Consider the following 26681-nt stretch of genomic DNA (forward strand, 5'->3'; position numbering starts at 1 on the left):
GCCATCCGCCTATGGCCCTCGGCTGCTTGCGGCCGATGTGGTGACGTAGACACCAGAGAGCATCGTCTCTTATGCCCTCACGTCACAGAAGTGTGGGACCTTGCACGTGTGCTATTAGCGCTGATCGGTGGGACTACACTGGACAATGTGCCAATCGACTGGTTCCTTACGCCTGATATTCAGACCAACCCCCGAAAACGACATAACGCAGTGGTGTGGCTCTTGGGCCACACCATTTTCACGATCTATGACCTTTGCCTCACCGATGCTGTCTCTTTCATGGACTACCTTTGGAGCCAGCATCGCCTGGCGGAATGTGACCGGAAATATACCATTACTTTTGCAAGATTTCTTAAAGTTGCAATGGTTCATGGTTATCAAAAGGTGGTCCAGGCTGAGTAAGGCACCTCGTATAAGAATTGCCTGAGTGTACCCCTGGATCTTTGTCACTCGGACTTTCAAACTACTCTTGACTTAACCATACCCCAGGTTTGATATTGGCCTTCTGGGCATCACTAGAGTAGACTGCTCTATGATACTGATAATATGGAAATTGGTAACATGGAAATTGTGTGAACGTTGTATGAAAAATTATTGGAAAATTGGAAAACACATAATCTATCTTAGGGGATTATTACTTCGTTAATTCTATGGGCTATGGGATTATCTCGCCAGTTTCGTTTGAGTGTGCTACCGTCGCTGTTTTTTTTTTTTTTTTGCCTTCATTTCTGTCTTTATTTATTTCTTTCTATTTAGTTTTTAACATCATCACTTGCCTCACACCTGCAGAGGGAAGTGTGTTTCTGAGGAGTGTGTCGTCGCCCCCTGAGGCATAGCAGAGTATGCCTCCGCTTTTATTTTCGGTTTATGGCAATAAGTCTTGCTGCTAACAACACCCTGCTTTACGTGCTGCGTCGACACTAGAGGATGGCGGCATTTTTGGAGAGGAAAAGGTAGGGCTATAGGGGAGGTAGGAGGGAAAAAAAGTGTAGTATCTGCTCTTATCAGCTTAATATCTGATACGTCCTGCATTGCACGACCAGAATATTAAACTCATTTTTGGCTTATGACGGAGTGCTAGGGGCTTGCTCCACCTCTGTCGCGGGTTGGCCCGGCATTGCAGTACCGTCGGGATCGGCCCACCTAAAATTAATTAAAACACAGCCTGAAATGGGTTAACATTCTGCAGTGATCAGATATTCCGCTGGTAGCAAAACTTGTCGTAGTTGTTGATGTGCCCAGTAGTTAGTTGCTTACACACCACGATTTCTTTTAATTAATTTAAAATTATTTTAAGAAATTTTTTTTTTTTTTGGTGTTAGCCAGACCGCACTTGCAGCCGCATTACGCTAGGCTGGTAATTTATGGTGGCACAGGACAGTGCCTTCGGATGCCTCGTTAGCGTCTCTTGTGGTCCTATCGCAGATAATTTTAATAATATTTTTTGGAGTTATAACCTTAGCTCCTCGCGAACGTCGTCGTCGTCGTCGTCGCCGCCGCACGCACGCAGAATACGTGGTACACACGCACACACACATATGCAGTAGGCGGTGGACGATGTAAGCACTCGGCTAGGTGTAGCTCGCGCCAGTATAGCTCGCGCCGGCCTGGCGCTGCTGTGGGGCGGCCTCACGGCTTCTCCACTGGCCTGGCAGCTAGCGGCGTTCAAATGGGAGTCGCAGTTTACTCCTCGACATGGAGGGTGGTACTGGGCTGTTGACGAGTGCTCTCGTATTTTGTCGTTCCCTCCGGCACTTGCCTTTGCGATGTTTTCGACGGTCGCCTGTTGCCATATCGGCCCGCACCACCATGTGTGACTCCCACATGTGGAGCGTACATGCTGCAAGCATTTAGGCCCTGACACTGCGGTTTTTCATCTCTGGCGGTACTCCGCAAGGATACCGCCCTTCGATTGTGCCATTCCAGCACTAATTGAAGTGCTAGATTTTCCGGCCTGTTAGGAGACCGCTCCTGCAAAATGTGCGAGGAGATTTTTGCTGGTTGCGAGCTACCCGCCGATTTTCTAGCTGTACGTATTGCCCTTAATCCAAAGGTCACAGTCGACTGTCGGGCTAGAGACGTACGTCCCATCACCGTTCTTAACACTGTTTATAAGTTGGTGGCACGAAGTGTGGCTTCACGTCTTAAACAGGTAATGAATAAGGTACTTTGTCCCACTCAATCATGTGGCGTTTCGAATCGAACCACCTTCACCGCTGCTTCTATATACCGTGATGCTGTCTTACTCACCCACCGCCGACGCTCGAACCCCGGCTGCAATTGATCCCTAGATTTCGCCGGTGCCTTCGATAGGGTCTCCCATCCTTACCTGCTGGCCGTTATGTCGCGGATGGGTTTCGGGGAGCACTTCATAAGAGTCATCCGGCACTTCTTGGATGGAGCAAATTCCACAATCATTGTGAACGGCTGCAGATCACGACCAATTCCCATCAGACGATCAGTTCGACAAGGGTGTCCCTTGTCAGTGTATTTTATCGCTTTGGACCCCGTGCTGCGTGACATCGGACGAATGGTCGATGGTGTTCCTTTCCCAGGCGTCACCTTCCGCAGTGCGGCATACGCAGATGGTGTAGGTGTGTTTGTAGCAAACGCCAGGGACATCGATTCAGTTCGCCGAGTCCTCCACGTTTATGAACGAGCATCCGGTGCCATGTTAAAAGTCAACAAAATGGTGCTAATCCCACTAGGACCACGATCATTGACCATCGAGCGCCCATGGTTCCGGATTGTAGGGGAACAACGTATCTTGGGTCTTGAGGTGACTGCCTGTCCGCAGCGCATCTTAACACTCACGTGCAGGCGGATTCTCACGCGCATCAGAGGACTTTGCGTGAGTCACACTGATCGACGACTCGACCTCCATCATTGAATCCAACTGATTAATACTTACATCCTATAACGGGCATGGTATGTAGCACAACTCCTTACGCTACCGAAACAAACCAGCAGAGCCATCTCACAAACAGTATATTGCCTGTTGTGGCGGCATGCACTATTCAAAGTTGATGCACAGACTTGTACACTGCCAAAGGTCGATGGTGGCCTTGGACTCATTGACTTTCCCCGCAAATGTGCGGCAATCCTGATTCACCGTATCGCCACTTTGCGTGAGATTGACCCAGGTGGGACAACAGCGGTGCTTTTCGACCGTTATCGCCCACAATCGGCGCGTGAACCAGTATGTTTGACACATATTACATTCCGGATGACGGCAGTCAAGGTCTATTACCTCAAAGGTCTATTACCTCAATCAAAGTTACGTCCTAACAGTGGCCACCGACAAGGCACGCACATCGAAGCGCCTTTACTAGGCGCTTCGAGAGCCAGCCCACACCACATAAATTGGAGGACAGGCGACCGTCGGTCATCTGGCACCAAGCTTGGGCTAATATCACCCACCCAGCCCTTCCCACAGAAGTTTCAGCGCTATGGTATCGCGTTGTAAACAATTTAATACCCACTAATCATCGCTTGGCTGCCATCCGCCTATGGCCCTCGGCTGCTTGCGGCCGATGTGGTGACGTAGACACCAGAGGGCATCGTCTCTTATGCCCTCACGTCACAGAAGTGTGGGACCTTGCACGTGTGCTATTAGCGCTGATCGGTGGGACTACACTGGACTATGTGCCAATCGACTGGTTCCTTACCCCTGGTATTCAGATCAACCCCCGAAAACGACATAACGCAGTGGTGTGGCTCTTGGGCCACACCATTTTCACGATCTATGACCTTTGCCTCACCGATGCTGTCTCTTTCATGGACTACCTTTGGAGCCAGCATCGCCTGGCGGAATGTGACCGGAAATATACCATTACTTTTGCAAGATTTCTTAAAGTTGCAATGGTTCATGGTTATCAAAAGGTGTTCCAGGCTGAGTAAGGCACCTCGTATAAGAATTGCCTGAGTGTACCCCTGGATCTTTGTCACTCGGACTTTCAAACTACTCTTGACTTAACCATACCCCAGGTTTGATATTGGCCTTCTGGGCATCACTAGAGTAGACTGTTCTATGATACTGATAACATGGAAATTGGTAACATGGAAATTGTGTGAACGTTGTATGAAAAATTATTGGAAAATTGGAAAACACATAATCTATCTTAGAGGATTATTACTTCGTTAATTCTATGGGCTATAGGATTATCTCGCCAGTTTCGTTTGAGTATGCTACCGTCGCTGTTTTTTTTGCGTTCATTTCTGTCTTTATTTATTTCTTTCTATTTAGTTTTTAACATCATCACTTGCCTCACACCTGCAGAGGGAAGTGTGTTTCTGAGGAGTGTGTCGTCGCCCCCTGAGGCATAGCAGAGTATGCCTCCGCTTTTATTTTCGGTTTATGGCAATAAGTCTTGCTGCTAACAACACCCTGCTTTACGTGCTGCGTCGACACTAGAGGATGGCGGCATTTTTGGAGAGGAAAAGGTAGGGCTATAGGGGAGGTAGGAGGGTAAAAAGTGTAGTATCTGTTCTTATCAGCTTATTATCTGATACGTCCTGCATTGCACGACCAGAATATTAAACTCATTTTTGGCTTATGACGGAGTGCTAGGGGCTTGCTCCACCTCTGTCGCGGGTTGGCCCGGCATTGCAGTACCGTCGGGATCGGCCCACCTAATATTAATTAAAACACAGCCTGAAATGGGTTAACATTCTGCAGTGATCAGATATTCCGCTGGTAGCAAAACTTGTCGTAGTTGTTGATGTGCCCAGTAGTTAGTTGCTTACACACCACGATTTCTTTTAATTAATTTAAGATTATCTTAAGAATTTTTTTTTTTTTTTTTTTTTTTTGCGGTTAGCCGGACCGCACTTGCAGCCGCATAACGCTAGGCTGGTAATTTATGGTGGCACAGGACAGTGCCTTCGGATGCCTCGTTAGCGTCTCTTATGGTCCTATCGCAGATAATTTTAATAATATTTTTTGGAGTTATAACCTTAGCTCCTCGCGAATGTCGTCGTCGTCGCCGCCGCACGCACGCAGAATACGTGGTACACACGCACACACACATATGCAGTAGGCGGTGGACGATGTAAGCACTCGGCTAGGTGTAGCTCGCGCCAGTATAGCTCGCGCCGGCCTGGCGCTGCTGTGGGGCGGCCTCACGGCTTCTCCACTGGCCTGGCAGCTAGCGGCGTTCAAATGGGAGTCGCAGTTTACTCCTCGACATGGAGGGTGGTACTGGGCTGTTGACGAGTGCTCTCGTATTTTGTCGTTCCCTCCGGCACTTGCTTTTGCGATGTTTTCGACGGTCGCCTGTTGCCATATCGGCCCGCACCACCGTGTGTGACCCCCACATGTGGAGCGTACATGCTGCAAGCATTTAGGCCCTGACACTGCGGTTTTTCATCTCTGGCGGTACTCCGCAAGGATACCGCCCTTCGATTGTGCCATTCCAGCACTAATTGAAGTGCTAGGTTTTCCGGCCTGTTAGGAGACCGCTTCTGCAAAATGTGCGAGGAGATTTTTGCTGGTTGCGAGCTACCCGCCGATTTTCTAGCTGCACGTATTGCCCTTAATCCAAAGGTCACAGGCGACTGTCGGGCTAGAGGCGTACGTCCCATCACCGTTCTTAACACTGTTTATAAGTTGGTGGCACGAAGTGTGGCTTCACGTCTTAAACAGGTGATGAATAAGGTACTTTGTCCCACTCAATCATGTGGCGTTTCGAATCGAACCACCTTCACCGCTGCTTCTATATACCGTGATGCTGTCTTACTCACCCACCGCCGACGCTCGAACCCCGGCTGCAATTGATCCCTAGATTTCGCCGGTGCCTTCGATAGGGTCTCCCATCCTTACCTGCTGGCCGTTACGTCGCGCATGGGTTTCGGGGAGCACTTCATAAGAGTCATCCGGCACTTCTTGGATGGAGCAAATTCCACAACCATTGTGAACGGCTGCAGATCACGACCAATTCCCATCAGACGATCAGTTCGACAAGGGTGTCCCTTGTCAGTGTATTTTATCGCTTTGGACCCCGTGCTGCGTGACATCGGACGGATGGTCGATGGTGTTCCTTTCCCAGGCGTCACCTTCCGCAGTGCGGCATACGCGGATGGTGTAGGTGTGTTTGTAGCAAACGCCAGGGACATCGATTCAGTTCGCCGAGTCCTCCACGTTTATGAACGAGCATCCGGTGCCATGTAAAAATCCAACAAAATGGTGCTAATCCCACTAGGACCACGATCATTGACCATCGAGCGCCCATGGTTCCGGATTGTAGGGGAACAGCGTATCTTGGGTCTTGAGGTGACTGCCTGTCCGCAGCGCATGTTTACACTCACGTGCAGGCGGATTCTCACGCGCATCAGAGGACTTTGCGTGAGTCACACTGATCGACGACTCAACCTCCATCAACGAATCCAACTGATTAATACTTACATCCTATAACGGGCATGGTATGTAGCACAACTCCTTACGCTACCGAAACAAACCAGCAGAGCCATCTCACAAACAGTATATTGCCTGTTGTGGCGGCATGCACTATTCATCGTTGATGCACAGACTTGTACACTGCCAAAGGTCGATGGTGGCCTTGGACTCATTGACTTTCCCCGCATATGTGCGGCAATCCTGATTCACCGTATCGCCACTTTGCGTGAGATTGATCCAGGTGGGACAACAGCGGTGCTTTTCGACCGTTATCGCCCACAATCGGCGCGTGAACCAGTATGTTTGACACATATTACATTCCGGATGACGGCAGTCAAGGTCTATTACCTCAATCAAAGTTACGTCCTTACAGTGGCCACCGACAAGGCACGCACATCGAAGCGCCTTTACTAGGCGCTTCGAGAGCCAGCCCACACCACATAAATTGGAGGACAGGCGACCGTCGGTCATCTGGCACCAAGCTTGGGCTAATATCACCCACCCAGCCCTTCCCACAGAAGTTTCAGCGCTATGGTATCGCGTTGTAAACAATTTAATACCCACTAATCATCGCTTGGCGGCCATCCGCCTATGGCCCTCGGCTGCTTGCGGCCGATGTGGTGACGTAGACACCAGAGGGCATCGTCTCTTATGCCCTCACGTCACAGAAGTGTGGGACCTTGCACGTGTGCTATTAGCGCTGATCGGTGGGACTACACTGGACTATGTGCCAATCGACTGGTTCCTTACCCCTGGTATTCAGATCAACCCCCGAAAACGACATAACGCAGTGGTGTGGCTCTTGGGCCACACCATTTTCACGATCGATGACCTTTGCCTCACCGATGCTGTCTCTTTCATGGACTACCTTTGGAGCCAGCATCGCCTGGCGGAATGTGACCGGAAATATACCATTACTTTTGCAAGATTTCTTAAAGTTGCAATGGTTCATGGTTATCAAAAGGTGTTCCAGGCTGAGTAAGGCACCTCGTATAAGAATTGCCTGAGTGTACCCCTGGATCTTTGTCACTCGGACTTTCAAACTACTCTTGACTTAACCATACCCCAGGTTTGATATTGGCCTTCTGGGCATCACTAGAGTAGACTGTTCTATGATACTGATAACATGGAAATTGGTAACATGGAAATTGTGTGAACGTTGTATGAAAAATTATTGGAAAATTGGAAAACACATAATCTATCTTAGAGGATTATTACTTCGTTAATTCTATGGGCTATAGGATTATCTCGCCAGTTTCGTTTGAGTATGCTACCGTCGCTGTTTTTTTTGCGTTCATTTCTGTCTTTATTTATTTCTTTCTATTTAGTTTTTAACATCATCACTTGCCTCACACCTGCAGAGGGAAGTGTGTTTCTGAGGAGTGTGTCGTCGCCCCCTGAGGCATAGCAGAGTATGCCTCCGCTTTTATTTTCGGTTTATGGCAATAAGTCTTGCTGCTAACAACACCCTGCTTTACGTGCTGCGTCGACACTAGAGGATGGCGGCATTTTTGGAGAGGAAAAGGTAGGGCTATAGGGGAGGTAGGAGGGTAAAAAGTGTAGTATCTGTTCTTATCAGCTTATTATCTGATACGTCCTGCATTGCACGACCAGAATATTAAACTCATTTTTGGCTTATGACGGAGTGCTAGGGGCTTGCTCCACCTCTGTCGCGGGTTGGCCCGGCATTGCAGTACCGTCGGGATCGGCCCACCTAATATTAATTAAAACACAGCCTGAAATGGGTTAACATTCTGCAGTGATCAGATATTCCGCTGGTAGCAAAACTTGTCGTAGTTGTTGATGTGCCCAGTAGTTAGTTGCTTACACACCACGATTTCTTTTAATTAATTTAAGATTATCTTAAGAATTTTTTTTTTTTTTTTTTTTTTTTTGCGGTTAGCCGGACCGCACTTGCAGCCGCATAACGCTAGGCTGGTAATTTATGGTGGCACAGGACAGTGCCTTCGGATGCCTCGTTAGCGTCTCTTATGGTCCTATCGCAGATAATTTTAATAATATTTTTTGGAGTTATAACCTTAGCTCCTCGCGAATGTCGTCGTCGTCGCCGCCGCACGCACGCAGAATACGTGGTACACACGCACACACACATATGCAGTAGGCGGTGGACGATGTAAGCACTCGGCTAGGTGTAGCTCGCGCCAGTATAGCTCGCGCCGGCCTGGCGCTGCTGTGGGGCGGCCTCACGGCTTCTCCACTGGCCTGGCAGCTAGCGGCGTTCAAATGGGAGTCGCAGTTTACTCCTCGACATGGAGGGTGGTACTGGGCTGTTGACGAGTGCTCTCGTATTTTGTCGTTCCCTCCGGCACTTGCTTTTGCGATGTTTTCGACGGTCGCCTGTTGCCATATCGGCCCGCACCACCGTGTGTGACCCCCACATGTGGAGCGTACATGCTGCAAGCATTTAGGCCCTGACACTGCGGTTTTTCATCTCTGGCGGTACTCCGCAAGGATACCGCCCTTCGATTGTGCCATTCCAGCACTAATTGAAGTGCTAGGTTTTCCGGCCTGTTAGGAGACCGCTTCTGCAAAATGTGCGAGGAGATTTTTGCTGGTTGCGAGCTACCCGCCGATTTTCTAGCTGCACGTATTGCCCTTAATCCAAAGGTCACAGGCGACTGTCGGGCTAGAGGCGTACGTCCCATCACCGTTCTTAACACTGTTTATAAGTTGGTGGCACGAAGTGTGGCTTCACGTCTTAAACAGGTGATGAATAAGGTACTTTGTCCCACTCAATCATGTGGCGTTTCGAATCGAACCACCTTCACCGCTGCTTCTATATACCGTGATGCTGTCTTACTCACCCACCGCCGACGCTCGAACCCCGGCTGCAATTGATCCCTAGATTTCGCCGGTGCCTTCGATAGGGTCTCCCATCCTTACCTGCTGGCCGTTACGTCGCGCATGGGTTTCGGGGAGCACTTCATAAGAGTCATCCGGCACTTCTTGGATGGAGCAAATTCCACAACCATTGTGAACGGCTGCAGATCACGACCAATTCCCATCAGACGATCAGTTCGACAAGGGTGTCCCTTGTCAGTGTATTTTATCGCTTTGGACCCCGTGCTGCGTGACATCGGACGGATGGTCGATGGTGTTCCTTTCCCAGGCGTCACCTTCCGCAGTGCGGCATACGCGGATGGTGTAGGTGTGTTTGTAGCAAACGCCAGGGACATCGATTCAGTTCGCCGAGTCCTCCACGTTTATGAACGAGCATCCGGTGCCATGTAAAAATCCATCAAAATGGTGCTAATCCCACTAGGACCACGATCATTGACCATCGAGCGCCCATGGTTCCGGATTGTAGGGGAACAGCGTATCTTGGGTCTTGAGGTGACTGCCTGTCCGCAGCGCATGTTAACACTCACGTGCAGGCGGATTCTCACGCGCATCAGAGGACTTTGCGTGAGTCACACTGATCGACGACTCAACCTCCATCAACGAATCCAACTGATTAATACTTACATCCTATAACGGGCATGGTATGTAGCACAACTCCTTACGCTACCGAAACAAACCAGCAGAGCCATCTCACAAACAGTATATTGCCTGTTGTGGCGGCATGCACTATTCATCGTTGATGCACAGACTTGTACACTGCCAAAGGTCGATGGTGGCCTTGGACTCATTGACTTTCCCCGCATATGTGCGGCAATCCTGATTCACCGTATCGCCACTTTGCGTGAGATTGATCCAGGTGGGACAACAGCGGTGCTTTTCGACCGTTATCGCCCACAATCGGCGCGTGAACCAGTATGTTTGACACATATTACATTCCGGATGACGGCAGTCAAGGTCTATTACCTCAATCAAAGTTACGTCCTAACAGTGGCCACCGACAAGGCACGCACATCGAAGCGCCTTTACTAGGCGCTTCGAGAGCCAGCCCACACCACATAAATTGGAGGACAGGCGACCGTCGGTCATCTGGCACCAAGCTTGGGCTAATATCACCCACCCAGCCCTTCCCACAGAAGTTTCAGCGCTATGGTATCGCGTTGTAAACAATTTAATACCCACTAATCATCGCTTGGCGGCCATCCGCCTATGGCCCTCGGCTGCTTGCGGCCGATGTGGTGACGTAGACACCAGAGAGCATCGTCTCTTATGCCCTCACGTCACAGAAGTGTGGGACCTTGCACGTGTGCTACTAGCGCTGATCGGTGGGACTACACTGGACTATGTGCCAATCGACTGGTTCCTTACCCCTGGTATTCAGATCAACCCCCGAAAACGACATAACGCAGTGGTGTGGCTCTTGGGCCACACCATTTTCACGATCTATGACCTTTGCCTCACCGATGCTGTCTCTTTCATGGACTACCTTTGGAGCCGGCATCGCCTGGCGGAATGTGACCGGAAATATGCCATTACTTTTGCAAGATTTCTTAAAGTTGCAATGGTTCATGGTTATCAAAAGGTGTTCCAGGCTGAGTAAGGCACCTCGTATAAGAATTGCCTGAGTGTACCCCTGGATCTTTGTCACTCGGACTTTCAAACTACTCTTGACTTAACCATACCCCAGGTTTGATATTGGCCTTCTGGGCATCACTAGAGTAGACTGTTCTATGATACTGATAACATGGAAATTGGTAACATGGAAATTGTGTGAACGTTGTATGAAAAATTATTGGAAAATTGGAAAACACATAATCTATCTTAGAGGATTATTACTTCGTTAATTCTATGGGCTATGGGATTATCTCGCCAGTTTCGTTTGAGTATGCTACCGTCGCTGTTTTTTTTTGCGTTCATTTCTGTCTTTATTTATTTCTTTCTATTTAGTTTTTAACATCATCACTTGCCTCACACCTGCAGAGGGAAGTGTGTTTCTGAGGAGTGTGTCGTCGCCCCCTGAGGCATAGCAGAGTATGCCTCCGCTTTTATTTTCGGCTTATGGCAATAAGTCTTGCTGCTAACAACACCCTGCTTTACGTGCTGCGTCGACACTAGAGGATGGCGGCATTTTTGGAGAGGAAAAGGTAGGGCTATAGGGGAGGTAGGAGGGTAAAAAGTGTAGTATCTGTTCTTATCAGCTTAATATCTGATACGTCCTGCATTGCACGACCAGAATATTAAACTCATTTTTGGCTTATGACGGAGTGCTAGGGGCTTGCTCCACCTCTGTCGCGGGTTGGCCCGGCATTGCAGTACCGTCGGGATCGGCCCACCTAATATTAATTAAAACACAGCCTGAAATGGGTTAACATTCTGCAGTGATCAGATATTCCGCTGGTAGCAAAACTTGTCGTAGTTGTTGATGTGCCCAGTAGTTAGTTGCTTACACACCACGATTTCTTTTAATTAATTTAAGATTATCTTAAGAATTTTTTTTTTTTTTTTTTTTTTTTTTTTTTGCGGTTTGCCGGACCGCACTTGCAGCCGCATAACGCTAGGCTGGTAATTTATGGTGGCACAGGACAGTGCCTTCGGATGCCTCGTTAGCGTCTCTTATGGTCCTATCGCAGATAATTTTAATAATATTTTTTGGAGTTATAACCTTAGCTCCTCGCGAATGTCGTCGCCGTCGCCGCCGCACGCACGCAGAATACGTGGTACACACGCACACACACATATGCAGTAGGCGGTGGACGATGTAAGCACTCGGCTAGGTGTAGCTCGCGCCAGTATAGCTCGCGCCGGCCTGGCGCTGCTGTGGGGCGGCCTCACGGCTTCTCCACTGGCCTGGCAGCTAGCGGCGTTCAAATGGGAGTCGCAGTTTACTCCTCGACATGGAGGGTGGTACTGGGCTGTTGACGAGTGCTCTCGTAATTTGTCGTTTCCTCCGGCACTTGCTTTTGCGATGTTTTCGACGGTCGCCTGTTGCCATATCGGCCCGCACCACCGTGTGTGACCCCCACATGTGGAGCGTACATGCTGCAAGCATTTAGGCCCTGACACTGCGGTTTTTCATCTCTGGCGGTACTCCGCAAGGATACCGCCCTTCGATTGTGCCATTCCAGCACTAATTGAAGTGCTAGGTTTTCCGGCCTGTTAGGAGACCGCTTCTGCAAAATGTGCGAGGAGATTTTTGCTGGTTGCGAGCTACCCGCCGATTTTCTAGCTGCACGTATTGCCCTTAATCCAAAGGTCACAGGCGACTGTCGGGCTAGAGGCGTACGTCCCATCACCGTTCTTAACACTGTTTATAAGTTGGTGGCACGAAGTGTGGCTTCACGTCTTAAACAGGTGATGAATAAGGTACTTTGTCCCACTCAATCATGTGGCGTTTCGAATCGAACCACCTTCACCGCTGCTTCTATATACCGTGATGCTGTCTTACTCACCCACCGCCGACGCTCGAACCCCGGCTGCAATTGATCCCTAGATTTCGCCGGTGCCTTCGATAGGGTCTCCCATCCTTACCTGCTGGCCGTTACGTCGCGCATGGGTTTCGGGGAGCACTTCATAAGAGTCATCCGGCACTTCTTGGATGGAGCAAATTCCACAACCATTGTGAACGGCTGCAGATCACGACCAATTCCCATCAGACGATCAGTTCGACAAGGGTGTCCCTTGTCAGTGTATTTTATCGCTTTGGACCCCGTGCTGCGTGACATCGGACGGATGGTCGATGGTGTTCCTTTCCCAGGCGTCACCTTCCGCAGTGCGGCATACGCGGATGGTGTAGGTGTGTTTGTAGCAAACGCCAGGGACATCGATTCAGTTCGCCGAGTCCTCCACGTTTATGAACGAGCATCCGGTGCCATGTAAAAATCCAACAAAATGGTGCTAATCCCACTAGGACCACGATCATTGACCATCGAGCGCCCATGGTTCCGGATTGTAGGGGAACAGCGTATCTTGGGTCTTGAGGTGACTGCCTGTCCGCAGCGCATGTTAACACTCACGTGCAGGCGGATTCTCACGCGCATCAGAGGACTTTGCGTGAGTCACACTGATCGACGACTCAACCTCCATCAACGAATCCAACTGATTAATACTTACATCCTATAACGGGCATGGTATGTAGCACAACTCCTTACGCTACCGAAACAAACCAGCAGAGCCATCTCACAAACAGTATATTGCCTGTTGTGGCGGCATGCACTATTCATCGTTGATGCACAGACTTGTACACTGCCAAAGGTCGATGGTGGCCTTGGACTCATTGACTTTCCCCGCATATGTGCGGCAATCCTGATTCACCGTATCGCCACTTTGCGTGAGATTGATCCAGGTGGGACAACAGCGGTGCTTTTCGACCGTTATCGCCCACAATCGGCGCGTGAACCAGTATGTTTGACACATATTACATTCCGGATGACGGCAGTCAAGGTCTATTACCTCAATCAAAGTTACGTCCTAACAGTGGCCACCGACAAGGCACGCACATCGAAGCGCCTTTACTAGGCGCTTCGAGAGCCAGCCCACACCACATAAATTGGAGGACAGGCGACCGTCGGTCATCTGGCACCAAGCTTGGGCTAATATCACCCACCCAGCCCTTCCCACAGAAGTTTCAGCGCTATGGTATCGCGTTGTAAACAATTTAATACCCACTAATCATCGCTTGGCGGCCATCCGCCTATGGCCCTCGGCTGCTTGCGGCCGATGTGGTGACGTAGACACCAGAGAGCATCGTCTCTTATGCCCTCACGTCACAGAAGTGTGGGACCTTGCACGTGTGCTATTAGCGCTGATCGGTGGGACTACACTGGACTATGTGCCAATCGACTGGTTCCTTACCCCTGGTATTCAGATCAACCCCCGAAAACGACATAACGCAGTGGTGTGGCTCTTGGGCCACACCATTTTCACGATCTATGACCTTTGCCTCACCGATGCTGTCTCTTTCATGGACTACCTTTGGAGCCAGCATCGCCTGGCGGAATGTGACCGGAAATATACCATTACTTTTGCAAGATTTCTTAAAGTTGCAATGGTTCATGGTTATCAAAAGGTGTTCCAGGCTGAGTAAGGCACCTCGTATAAGAATTGCCTGAGTGTACCCCTGGATCTTTGTCACTCGGACTTTCAAACTACTCTTGACTTAACCATACCCCAGGTTTGATATTGGCCTTCTGGGCATCACTAGAGTAGACTGTTCTATGATACTGATAACATGGAAATTGGTAACATGGAAATTGTGTGAACGTTGTATGAAAAATTATTGGAAAATTGGAAAACACATAATCTATCTTAGAGGATTATTACTTCGTTAATTCTATGGGCTATAGGATTATCTCGCCAGTTTCGTTTGAGTATGCTACCGTCGCTGTTTTTTTTTGCGTTCATTTCTGTCTTTATTTATTTCTTTCTATTTAGTTTTTAACATCATCACTTGCCTCACACCTGCAGAGGGAAGTGTGTTTCTGAGGAGTGTGTCGTCGCCCCCTGAGGCATAGCAGAGTATGCCTCCGCTTTTATTTTCGGTTTATGGCAATAAGTCTTGCTGCTAACAACACCCTGCTTTACGTGCTGCGTCGACACTAGAGGATGGCGGCATTTTTGGAGAGGAAAAGGTAGGGCTATAGGGGAGGTAGGAGGGTAAAAAGTGTAGTATCTGTTCTTATCAGCTTAATATCTGATACGTCCTGCATTGCACGACCAGAATATTAAACTCATTTTTGGCTTATGACGGAGTGCTAGGGGCTTGCTCCACCTCTGTCGCGGGTTGGCCCGGCATTGCAGTACCGTCGGGATCGGCCCACCTAATATTAATTAAAACACAGCCTGAAATGGGTTAACATTCTGCAGTGATCAGATATTCCGCTGGTAGCAAAACTTGTCGTAGTTGTTGATGTGCCCAGTAGTTAGTTGCTTACACACCACGATTTCTTTTAATTAATTTAAGATTATCTTAAGAAATTTTTTTTTTTTTTTTTTTGCGGTTAGCCGGACCGCACTTGCAGCCGCATTACGCTAGGCTGGTAATTTATGGTGGCACAGGACAGTGCCTTCGGATGCCTCGTTAGCGTCTCTTATGGTCCTATCGCAGATAATTTTAATAATATTTTTTGGAGTTATAACCTTAGCTCCTCGCGAACGTCGTCGTCGTCGTCGTCGTCGCCGCCGCACGCACGCAGAGTACGTGGTACACACGCACACACACATATGCAGTAGGCGGTGGACGATGTAAGCACTCGGCTAGGTGTAGCTCGCGCCAGTATAGCTCGCGCCGGCCTGGCGCTGCTGTGGGGCGGCCTCACGGCTTCTCCACTGGCCTGGCAGCTAGCGGCGTTCAAATGGGAGTCGCAGTTTACTCCTCGACATGGAGGGTGGTACTGGGCTGTTGACGAGTGCTCTCGTATTTTGTCGTTCCCTCCGGCACTTGCTTTTGCGATGTTTTCGACGGTCGCCTGTTGCCATATCGGCCCGCACCACCGTGTGTGACCCCCACATGTGGAGCGTACATGCTGCAAGCATTTAGGCCCTGACACTGCGGTTTTTCATCTCTGGCGGTACTCCGCAAGGATACCGCCCTTCGATTGTGCCATTCCAGCACTAATTGAAGTGCTAGGTTTTCCGGCCTGTTAGGAGACCGCTTCTGCAAAATGTGCGAGGAGATTTTTGCTGGTTGCGAGCTACCCGCCGATTTTCTAGCTGCACGTATTGCCCTTAATCCAAAGGTCACAGGCGACTGTCGGGCTAGAGGCGTACGTCCCATCACCGTTCTTAACACTGTTTATAAGTTGGTGGCACGAAGTGTGGCTTCACGTCTTAAACAGGTGATGAATAAGGTACTTTGTCCCACTCAATCATGTGGCGTTTCGAATCGAACCACCTTCACCGCTGCTTCTATATACCGTGATGCTGTCTTACTCACCCACCGCCGACGCTCGAACCCCGGCTGCAATTGATCCCTAGATTTCGCCGGTGCCTTCGATAGGGTCTCCCATCCTTACCTGCTGGCCGTTATGTCGCGCATGGGTTTCGGGGAGCACTTCATAAGAGTCATCCGGCACTTCTTGGATGGAGCAAATTCCACAACCATTGTGAGCGGCTGCAGATCACGACCAATTCCCATCAGACGATCAGTTCGACAAGGGTGTCCCTTGTCAGTGTATTTTATCGCTTTGGACCCCGTGCTGCGTGACATCGGACGGATGGTCGATGGTGTTCCTTTCCCAGGCGTCACCTTCCGCAGTGCGGCATACGCGGATGGTGTAGGTGTGTTTGTAGCAAACGCCAGGGACATCGATTCAGTTCGCCGAGTCCTCCACGTTTATGAACGAGCATCCGGTGCCATGTAAAAATCCAACAAAATGGTGCTAATCCCACTAGGACCACGATCATTGACCATCGAGCGCCCATGGTTCCGGATTGTAGGGGAACAGCGTATCTTGGGTCTTGAGGTGACTGCCTGTCCGCAGCGCATGTTAACACTCACGTGCAGGCGGATTCTCACGCGCATCAGAGGACTTTGCGTGAGTCACACTGATCGACGACTCAACCTCCATCAACGAATCCAACTGATTAATACTTACATCCTATAACGGGCATGGTATGTAGCACAACTCCTTACGCTACCGAAACAAACCAGCAGAGCCATCTCACAAACAGTATATTGCCTGTTGTGGCGGCATGCACTATTCATCGTTGATGCACAGACTTGTACACTGCCAAAGGTCGATGGTGGCCTTGGACTCATTGACTTTCCCCGCATATGTGCGGCAATCCTGATTCACCGTATCGCCACTTTGCGTGAGATTGATCCAGGTGGGACAACAGCGGTGCTTTTCGACCGTTATCGCCCACAATCGGCGCGTGAACCAGTATGTTTGACACATATTACATTCCGGATGACGGCAGTCAAGGTCTATTACCTCAATCAAAGTTACGTCCTAACAGTGGCCACCGACAAGGCACGCACATCGAAGCGCCTTTACTAGGCGCTTCGAGAGCCAGCCCACACCACATAAATTGGAGGACAGGCGACCGTCGGTCATCTGGCACCAAGCTTGGGCTAATATCACCCACCCAGCCCTTCCCACAGAAGTTTCAGCGCTATGGTATCGCGTTGTAAACAATTTAATACCCACTAATCATCGCTTGGCGGCCATCCGCCTATGGCCCTCGGCTGCTTGCGGCCTATGTGGTGACGTAGACACCAGAGAGCATCGTCTCTTATGCCCTCACGTCACAGAAGTGTGGGACCTTGCACGTGTGCTATTAGCGCTGATCGGTGGGACTACACTGGACTATGTGCCAATCGACTGGTTCCTTACCCCTGGTATTCAGATCAACCCCCGAAAACGACATAACGCAGTGGTGTGGCTCTTGGGCCACACCATTTTCACGATCTATGACCTTTGCCTCACCGATGCTGTCTCTTTCATGGACTACCTTTGGAGCCAGCATCGCCTGGCGGAATGTGACCGGAAATATACCATTACTTTTGCAAGATTTCTTAAAGTTGCAATGGTTCATGGTTATCAAAAGGTGTTCCAGGCTGAGTAAGGCACCTCGTATAAGAATTGCCTGAGTGTACCCCTGGATCTTTGTCACTCGGACTTTCAAACTACTCTTGACTTAACCATACCCCAGGTTTGATATTGGCCTTCTGGGCATCACTAGAGTAGACTGTTCTATGATACTGATAACATGGAAATTGGTAACATGGAAATTGTGTGAACGTTGTATGAAAAATTATTGGAAAATTGGAAAACACATAATCTATCTTAGAGGATTATTACTTCGTTAATTCTATGGGCTATAGGATTATCTCGCCAGTTTCGTTTGAGTATGCTACCGTCGCTGTTTTTTTTTGCGTTCATTTCTGTCTTTATTTATTTCTTTCTATTTAGTTTTTAACATCATCACTTGCCTCACACCTGCAGAGGGAAGTGTGTTTCTGAGGAGTGTGTCGTCGCCCCCTGAGGCATAGCAGAGTATGCCTCCGCTTTTATTTTCGGTTTATGGCAATAAGTCTTGCTGCTAACAACACCCTGCTTTACGTGCTGCGTCGACACTAGAGGATGGCGGCATTTTTGGAGAGGAAAAGGTAGGGCTATAGGGGAGGTAGGAGGGTAAAAAGTGTAGTATCTGTTCTTATCAGCTTAATATCTGATACGTCCTGCATTGCACGACCAGAATATTAAACTCATTTTTGGCTTATGACGGAGTGCTAGGGGCTTGCTCCACCTCTGTCGCGGGTTGGCCCGGCATTGCAGTACCGTCGGGATCGGCCCACCTAATAGTAATTAAAACACAGCCTGAAATGGGTTAACATTCTGCAGTGATCAGATATTCCGCTGGTAGCAAAACTTGTCGTAGTTGTTGATGTGCCCAGTAGTTAGTTGCTTACACACCACGATTTCTTTTAATTAATTTAAGATTATCTTAAGAAATTTTTTTTTTTTTTTTTTTTTTTTTTTTTTGCGGTTAGCCGGACCGCACTTGCAGCCGCATTACGCTAGGCTGGTAATTTATGGTGGCACAGGACAGTGCCTTCGGATGCCTCGTTAGCGTCTCTTATGGTCCTATCGCAGATAATTTTAATAATATTTTTTGGAGTTATAACCTTAGCTCCTCGCGAACGTCGTCGTCGTCGTCGTCGACGCCGCACGCACGCAGAGTACGTGGTACACACGCACACACACATATGCAGTAGGCGGTGGACGATGTAAGCACTCGGCTAGGTGTAGCTCGCGCCAGTATAGCTCGCGCCGGCCTGGCGCTGCTGTGGGGCGGCCTCACGGCTTCTCCACTGGCCTGGCAGCTAGCGGCGTTCAAATGGGAGTCGCAGTTTACTCCTCGACATGGAGGGTGGTACTGGGCTGTTGACGAGTGCTCTCGTATTTTGTCGTTCCCTCCGGCACTTGCTTTTGCGATGTTTTCGACGGTCGCCTGTTGCCATATCGGCCCGCACCACCGTGTGTGACCCCCACATGTGGAGCGTACATGCTGCAAGCATTTAGGCCCTGACACTGCGGTTTTTCATCTCTGGCGGTACTCCGCAAGGATACCGCCCTTCGATTGTGCCATTCCAGCACTAATTGAAGTGCTAGGTTTTCCGGCCTGTTAGGAGACCGCTTCTGCAAAATGTGCGAGGAGATTTTTGCTGGTTGCGAGCTACCCGCCGATTTTCTAGCTGCACGTATTGCCCTTAATCCAAAGGTCACAGGCGACTGTCGGGCTAGAGGCGTACGTCCCATCACCGTTCTTAACACTGTTTATAAGTTGGTGGCACGAAGTGTGGCTTCACGTCTTAAACAGGTGATGAATAAGGTACTTCGTCCCACTCAATCATGTGGCGTTTCGAATCGAACCACCTTCACCGCTGCTTCTATATACCGTGATGCTGTCTTACTCACCCACCGCCGACGCTCGAACCCCGGCTGCAATTGATCCCTAGATTTCGCCGGTGCCTTCGATAGGGTCTCCCATCCTTACCTGCTGGCCGTTATGTCGCGCATGGGTTTCGGGGAGCACTTCATAAGAGTCATCCGGCACTTCTTGGATGGAGCAAATTCCACAACCATTGTGAACGGCTGCAGATCACGACCAATTCCCATCAGACGATCAGTTCGACAAGGGTGTCCCTTGTCAGTGTATTTTATCGCTTTGGACCCCGTGCTGCGTGACATCGGACGGATGGTCGATGGTGTTCCTTTCCCAGGCGTCACCTTCCGCAGTGCGGCATACGCGGATGGTGTAGGTGTGTTTGTAGCAAACGCCAGGGACATCGATTCAGTTCGCCGAGTCCTCCACGTTTATGAACGAGCATCCGGTGCCATGTAAAAATCCAACAAAATGGTGCTAATCCCACTAGGACCACGATCATTGACCATCGAGCGCCCATGGTTCCGGATTGTAGGGGAACAGCGTATCTTGGGTCTTGAGGTGACTGCCTGTCCGCAGCGCATGTTAACACTCACGTGCAGGCGGATTCTCACGCGCATCAGAGGACTTTGCGTGAGTCACACTGATCGACGACTCAACCTCCATCAACGAATCCAACTGATTAATACTTACATCCTATAACGGGCATGGTATGTAGCACAACTCCTTACGCTACCGAAACAAACCAGCAGAGCCATCTCACAAACAGTATATTGCCTGTTGTGGCGGCATGCACTATTCATCGTTGATGCACAGACTTGTACACTGCCAAAGGTCGATGGTGGCCTTGGACTCATTGACTTTCCCCGCATATGTGCGGCAATCCTGATTCACCGTATCGCCACTTTGCGTGAGATTGATCCAGGTGGGACAACAGCGGTGCTTTTCGACCGTTATCGCCCACAATCGGCGCGTGAACCAGTATGTTTGACACATATTACATTCCGGATGACGGCAGTCAAGGTCTATTACCTCAATCAAAGTTACGTCCTAACAGTGGCCACCGACAAGGCACGCACATCGAAGCGCCTTTACTAGGCGCTTCGAGAGCCAGCCCACACCACATAAATTGGAGGACAGGCGACCGTCGGTCATCTGGCACCAAGCTTGGGCTAATATCACCCACCCAGCCCTTCCCACAGAAGTTTCAGCGCTATGGTATCGCGTTGTAAACAATTTAATACCCACTAATCATCGCTTGGCGGCCATCCGCCTATGGCCCTCGGCTGCTTGCGGCCTATGTGGTGACGTAGACACCAGAGAGCATCGTCTCTTATGCCCTCACGTCACAGAAGTGTGGGACCTTGCACGTGTGCTATTAGCGCTGATCGGTGGGACTACACTGGACTATGTGCCAATCGACTGGTTCCTTACCCCTGGTATTCAGATCAACCCCCGAAAACGACATAACGCAGTGGTGTGGCTCTTGGGCCACACCATTTTCACGATCTATGACCTTTGCCTCACCGATGCTGTCTCTTTAATGGACTACCTTTGGAGCCAGCATCGCCTGGCGGAATGTGACCGGAAATATACCATTACTTTTGCAAGATTTCTTAAAGTTGCAATGGTTCATGGTTATCAAAAGGTGTTCCAGGCTGAGTAAGGCACCTCGTATAAGAATTGCCTGAGTGTACCCCTGGATCTTTGTCACTCGGACTTTCAAACTACTCTTGACTTAACCATACCCCAGGTTTGATATTGGCCTTCTGGGCATCACTAGAGTAGACTGTTCTATGATACTGATAACATGGAAATTGGTAACATGGAAATTGTGTGAACGTTGTATGAAAAATTATTGGAAAATTGGAAAACACATAATCTATCTTAGAGGATTATTACTTCGTTAATTCTATGGGCTATAGGATTATCTCGCCAGTTTCGTTTGAGTATGCTACCGTCGCTGTTTTTTTTTGCGTTCATTTCTGTCTTTATTTATTTCTTTCTATTTAGTTTTTAACATCATCACTTGCCTCACACCTGCAGAGGGAAGTGTGTTTCTGAGGAGTGTGTCGTCGCCCCCTGAGGCATAGCAGAGTATGCCTCCGCTTTTATTTTCGGTTTATGGCAATAAGTCTTGCTGCTAACAACACCCTGCTTTACGTGCTGCGTCGACACTAGAGGATGGCGGCATTTTTGGAGAGGAAAAGGTAGGGCTATAGGGGAGGTAGGAGGGTAAAAAGTGTAGTATCTGTTCTTATCAGCTTAATATCTGATACGTCCTGCATTGCACGACCAGAATATTAAACTCATTTTTGGCTTATGACGGAGTGCTAGGGGCTTGCTCCACCTCTGTCGCGGGTTGGCCCGGCATTGCAGTACCGTCGGGATCGGCCCACCTAATAGTAATTAAAACACAGCCTGAAATGGGTTAACATTCTGCAGTGATCAGATATTCCGCTGGTAGCAAAACTTGTCGTAGTTGTTGATGTGCCCAGTAGTTAGTTGCTTACACACCACGATTTCTTTTAATTAATTTAAGATTATCTTAAGAAATTTTTTTTTTTTTTTTTTTTTTTTTTTTTTTTGCGGTTAGCCGGACCGCACTTGCAGCCGCATTACGCTAGGCTGGTAATTTATGGTGGCACAGGACAGTGCCTTCGGATGCCTCGTTAGCGTCTCTTATGGTCCTATCGCAGATAATTTTAATAATATTTTTTGGAGTTATAACCTTAGCTCCTCGCGAACGTCGTCGTCGTCGTCGTCGACGCCGCACGCACGCAGAGTACGTGGTACACACGCACACACACATATGCAGTAGGCGGTGGACGATGTAAGCACTCGGCTAGGTGTAGCTCGCGCCAGTATAGCTCGCGCCGGCCTGGCGCTGCTGTGGGGCGGCCTCACGGCTTCTCCACTGGCCTGGCAGCTAGCGGCGTTCAAATGGGAGTCGCAGTTTACTCCTCGACATGGAGGGTGGTACTGGGCTGTTGACGAGTGCTCTCGTATTTTGTCGTTCCCTCCGGCACTTGCTTTTGCGATGTTTTCGACGGTCGCCTGTTGCCATATCGGCCCGCACCACCGTGTGTGACCCCCACATGTGGAGCGTACATGCTGCAAGCATTTAGGCCCTGACACTGCGGTTTTTCATCTCTGGCGGTACTCCGCAAGGATACCGCCCTTCGATTGTGCCATTCCAGCACTAATTGAAGTGCTAGGTTTTCCGGCCTGTTAGGAGACCGCTTCTGCAAAATGTGCGAGGAGATTTTTGCTGGTTGCGAGCTACCCGCCGATTTTCTAGCTGCACGTATTGCCCTTAATCCAAAGGTCACAGGCGACTGTCGGGCTAGAGGCGTACGTCCCATCACCGTTCTTAACACTGTTTATAAGTTGGTGGCACGAAGTGTGGCTTCACGTCTTAAACAGGTGATGAATAAGGTACTTCGTCCCACTCAATCATGTGGCGTTTCGAATCGAACCACCTTCACCGCTGCTTCTATATACCGTGATGCTGTCTTACTCACCCACCGCCGACGCTCGAACCCCGGCTGCAATTGATCCCTAGATTTCGCCGGTGCCTTCGATAGGGTCTCCCATCCTTACCTGCTGGCCGTTATGTCGCGCATGGGTTTCGGGGAGCACTTCATAAGAGTCATCCGGCACTTCTTGGATGGAGCAAATTCCACAACCATTGTGAACGGCTGCAGATCACGACCAATTCCCATCAGACGATCAGTTCGACAAGGGTGTCCCTTGTCAGTGTATTTTATCGCTTTGGACCCCGTGCTGCGTGACATCGGACGGATGGTCGATGGTGTTCCTTTCCCAGGCGTCACCTTCCGCAGTGCGGCATACGCGGATGGTGTAGGTGTGTTTGTAGCAAACGCCAGGGACATCGATTCAGTTCGCCGAGTCCTCCACGTTTATGAACGAGCATCCGGTGCCATGTAAAAATCCAACAAAATGGTGCTAATCCCACTAGGACCACGATCATTGACCATCGAGCGCCCATGGTTCCGGATTGTAGGGGAACAGCGTATCTTGGGTCTTGAGGTGACTGCCTGTCCGCAGCGCATGTTAACACTCACGTGCAGGCGGATTCTCACGCGCATCAGAGGACTTTGCGTGAGTCACACTGATCGACGACTCAACCTCCATCAACGAATCCAACTGATTAATACTTACATCCTATAACGGGCATGGTATGTAGCACAACTCCTTACGCTACCGAAACAAACCAGCAGAGCCATCTCACAAACAGTATATTGCCTGTTGTGGCGGCATGCACTATTCATCGTTGATGCACAGACTTGTACACTGCCAAAGGTCGATGGTGGCCTTGGACTCATTGACTTTCCCCGCATATGTGCGGCAATCCTGATTCACCGTATCGCCACTTTGCGTGAGATTGATCCAGGTGGGACAACAGCGGTGCTTTTCGACCGTTATCGCCCACAATCGGCGCGTGAACCAGTATGTTTGACACATATTACATTCCGGATGACGGCAGTCAAGGTCTATTACCTCAATCAAAGTTACGTCCTAACAGTGGCCACCGACAAGGCACGCACATCGAAGCGCCTTTACTAGGCGCTTCGAGAGCCAGCCCACACCACATAAATTGGAGGACAGGCGACCGTCGGTCATCTGGCACCAAGCTTGGGCTAATATCACCCACCCAGCCCTTCCCACAGAAGTTTCAGCGCTATGGTATCGCGTTGTAAACAATTTAATACCCACTAATCATCGCTTGGCGGCCATCCGCCTATGGCCCAAGGCTGCTTGCGGCCGATGTGGTGACGTAGACACCAGAGAGCATCGTCTCTTATGCCCTCACGTCACAGAAGTGTGGGACCTTGCACGTGTGCTATTAGCGCTGATCGGTGGGACTACACTGGACTATGTGCCAATCGACTGGTTCCTTACCCCTGGTATTCAGATCAACCCCCGAAAACGACATAACGCAGTGGTGTGGCTCTTGGGCCACACCATTTTCACGATCTATGACCTTTGCCTCACCGATGCTGTCTCTTTCATGGACTACCTTTGGAGCCAGCATCGCCTGGCGGAATGTGACCGGAAATATACCATTACTTTTGCAAGATTTCTTAAAGTTGCAATGGTTCATGGTTATCAAAAGGTGTTCCAGGCTGAGTAAGGCACCTCGTATAAGAATTGCCTGAGTGTACCCCTGGATCTTTGTCACTCGGACTTTCAAACTACTCTTGACTTAACCATACCCCAGGTTTGATATTGGCCTTCTGGGCATCACTAGAGTAGACTGTTCTATGATACTGATAACATGGAAATTGGTAACATGGAAATTGTGTGAACGTTGTATGAAAAATTATTGGAAAATTGGAAAACACATAATCTATCTTAGAGGATTATTACTTCGTTAATTCTATGGGCTATAGGATTATCTCGCCAGTTTCGTTTGAGTATGCTACCGTCGCTGTTTTTTTTGCGTTCATTTCTGTCTTTATTTATTTCTTTCTATTTAGTTTTTAACATCATCACTTGCCTCACACCTGCAGAGGGAAGTGTGTTTCTGAGGAGTGTGTCGTCGCCCCCTGAGGCATAGCAGAGTATGCCTCCGCTTTTATTTTCGGTTTATGGCAATAAGTCTTGCTGCTAACAACACCCTGCTTTACGTGCTGCGTCGACACTAGAGGATGGCGGCATTTTTGGAGAGGAAAAGGTAGGGCTATAGGGGAGGTAGGAGGGTAAAAAGTGTAGTATCTGTTCTTATCAGCTTAATATCAGATACGTCCTGCATTGCACGACCAGAATATTAAACTCATTTTTGGCTTATGACGGAGTGCTAGGGGCTTGCTCCACCTCTGTCGCGGGTTGGCCCGGCATTGCAGTACCGTCGGGATCGGCCCACCTAATATTAATTAAAACACAGCCTGAAATGGGTTAACATTCTGCAGTGATCAGATATTCCGCTGGTAGCAAAACTTGTCGTAGTTGTTGATGTGCCCAGTAGTTAGTTGCTTACACACCACGATTTCTTTTAATTAATTTAAGATTATCTTAAGAAATTTTTTTTTTTTTTTTTTTTTTTTGCGGTTAGCCGGACCGCACTTGCAGCCGCATTACGCTAGGCTGGTAATTTATGGTGGCACAGGACAGTGCCTTCGGATGCCTCGTTAGCGTCTCTTATGGTCCTATCGCAGATAATTTTAATAATATTTTTTGGAGTTATAACCTTAGCTCCTCGCGAACGTCGTCGTCGTCGTCGTCGTCGCCGCCGCACGCACGCAGAGTACGTGGTACACACGCACACACACATATGCAGTAGGCGGTGGACGATGTAAGCACTCGGCTAGGTGTAGCTCGCGCCAGTATAGCTCGCGCCGGCCTGGCGCTGCTGTGGGGCGGCCTCACGGCTTCTCCACTGGCCTGGCAGCTAGCGGCGTTCAAATGGGAGTCGCAGTTTACTCCTCGACATGGAGGGTGGTACTGGGCTGTTGACGAGTGCTCTCGTATTTTGTCGTTCCCTCCGGCACTTGCTTTTGCGATGTTTTCGACGGTCGCCTGTTGCCATATCGGCCCGCACCACCGTGTGTGACCCCCACATGTGGAGCGTACATGCTGCAAGCATTTAGGCCCTGACACTGCGGTTTTTCATCTCTGGCGGTACTCCGCAAGGATACCGCCCTTCGATTGTGCCATTCCAGCACTAATTGAAGTGCTAGGTTTTCCGGCCTGTTAGGAGACCGCTTCTGCAAAATGTGCGAGGAGATTTTTGCTGGTTGCGAGCTACCCGCCGATTTTCTAGCTGCACGTATTGCCCTTAATCCAAAGGTCACAGGCGACTGTCGGGCTAGAGGCGTACGTCCCATCACCGTTCTTAACACTGTTTATAAGTTGGTGGCACGAAGTGTGGCTTCACGTCTTAAACAGGTGATGAATAAGGTACTTCGTCCCACTCAATCATGTGGCGTTTCGAATCGAACCACCTTCACCGCTGCTTCTATATACCGTGATGCTGTCTTACTCACCCACCGCCGACGCTCGAACCCCGGCTGCA

At 49.5% G+C, this 26681-nt stretch overlaps 8 pseudogenes; all 8 read left to right on the top strand.

Annotated features, from left to right (window-relative positions):
* The first annotated feature begins 935 nt into the window (after positions 1–935).
* Positions 936–1148, top strand: LOC126422713 (U2 spliceosomal RNA; annotated as a pseudogene).
* A 3277-nt stretch (positions 1149–4425) lies between these two features.
* LOC126422923 (U2 spliceosomal RNA) lies at positions 4426–4637 on the top strand (annotated as a pseudogene).
* A 3264-nt stretch (positions 4638–7901) lies between these two features.
* Positions 7902–8113, top strand: LOC126422901 (U2 spliceosomal RNA; annotated as a pseudogene).
* A 3266-nt stretch (positions 8114–11379) lies between these two features.
* LOC126421606 (U2 spliceosomal RNA) lies at positions 11380–11591 on the top strand (annotated as a pseudogene).
* A 3271-nt stretch (positions 11592–14862) lies between these two features.
* LOC126421617 (U2 spliceosomal RNA) lies at positions 14863–15074 on the top strand (annotated as a pseudogene).
* A 3270-nt stretch (positions 15075–18344) lies between these two features.
* On the top strand, positions 18345–18556 carry LOC126421562 (U2 spliceosomal RNA; annotated as a pseudogene).
* A 3278-nt stretch (positions 18557–21834) lies between these two features.
* On the top strand, positions 21835–22046 carry LOC126421639 (U2 spliceosomal RNA; annotated as a pseudogene).
* Positions 22047–25325: 3279 nt separating this feature from the next.
* LOC126423511 (U2 spliceosomal RNA) lies at positions 25326–25537 on the top strand (annotated as a pseudogene).
* The last annotated feature ends 1144 nt before the right edge of the window (positions 25538–26681 follow it).

The sequence above is a fragment of the Schistocerca serialis genome, chromosome 1 (genome assembly GCF_023864345.2).
Source record: "Schistocerca serialis cubense isolate TAMUIC-IGC-003099 chromosome 1, iqSchSeri2.2, whole genome shotgun sequence".
Lineage (NCBI taxonomy): Eukaryota > Metazoa > Arthropoda > Insecta > Orthoptera > Acrididae > Schistocerca > Schistocerca serialis.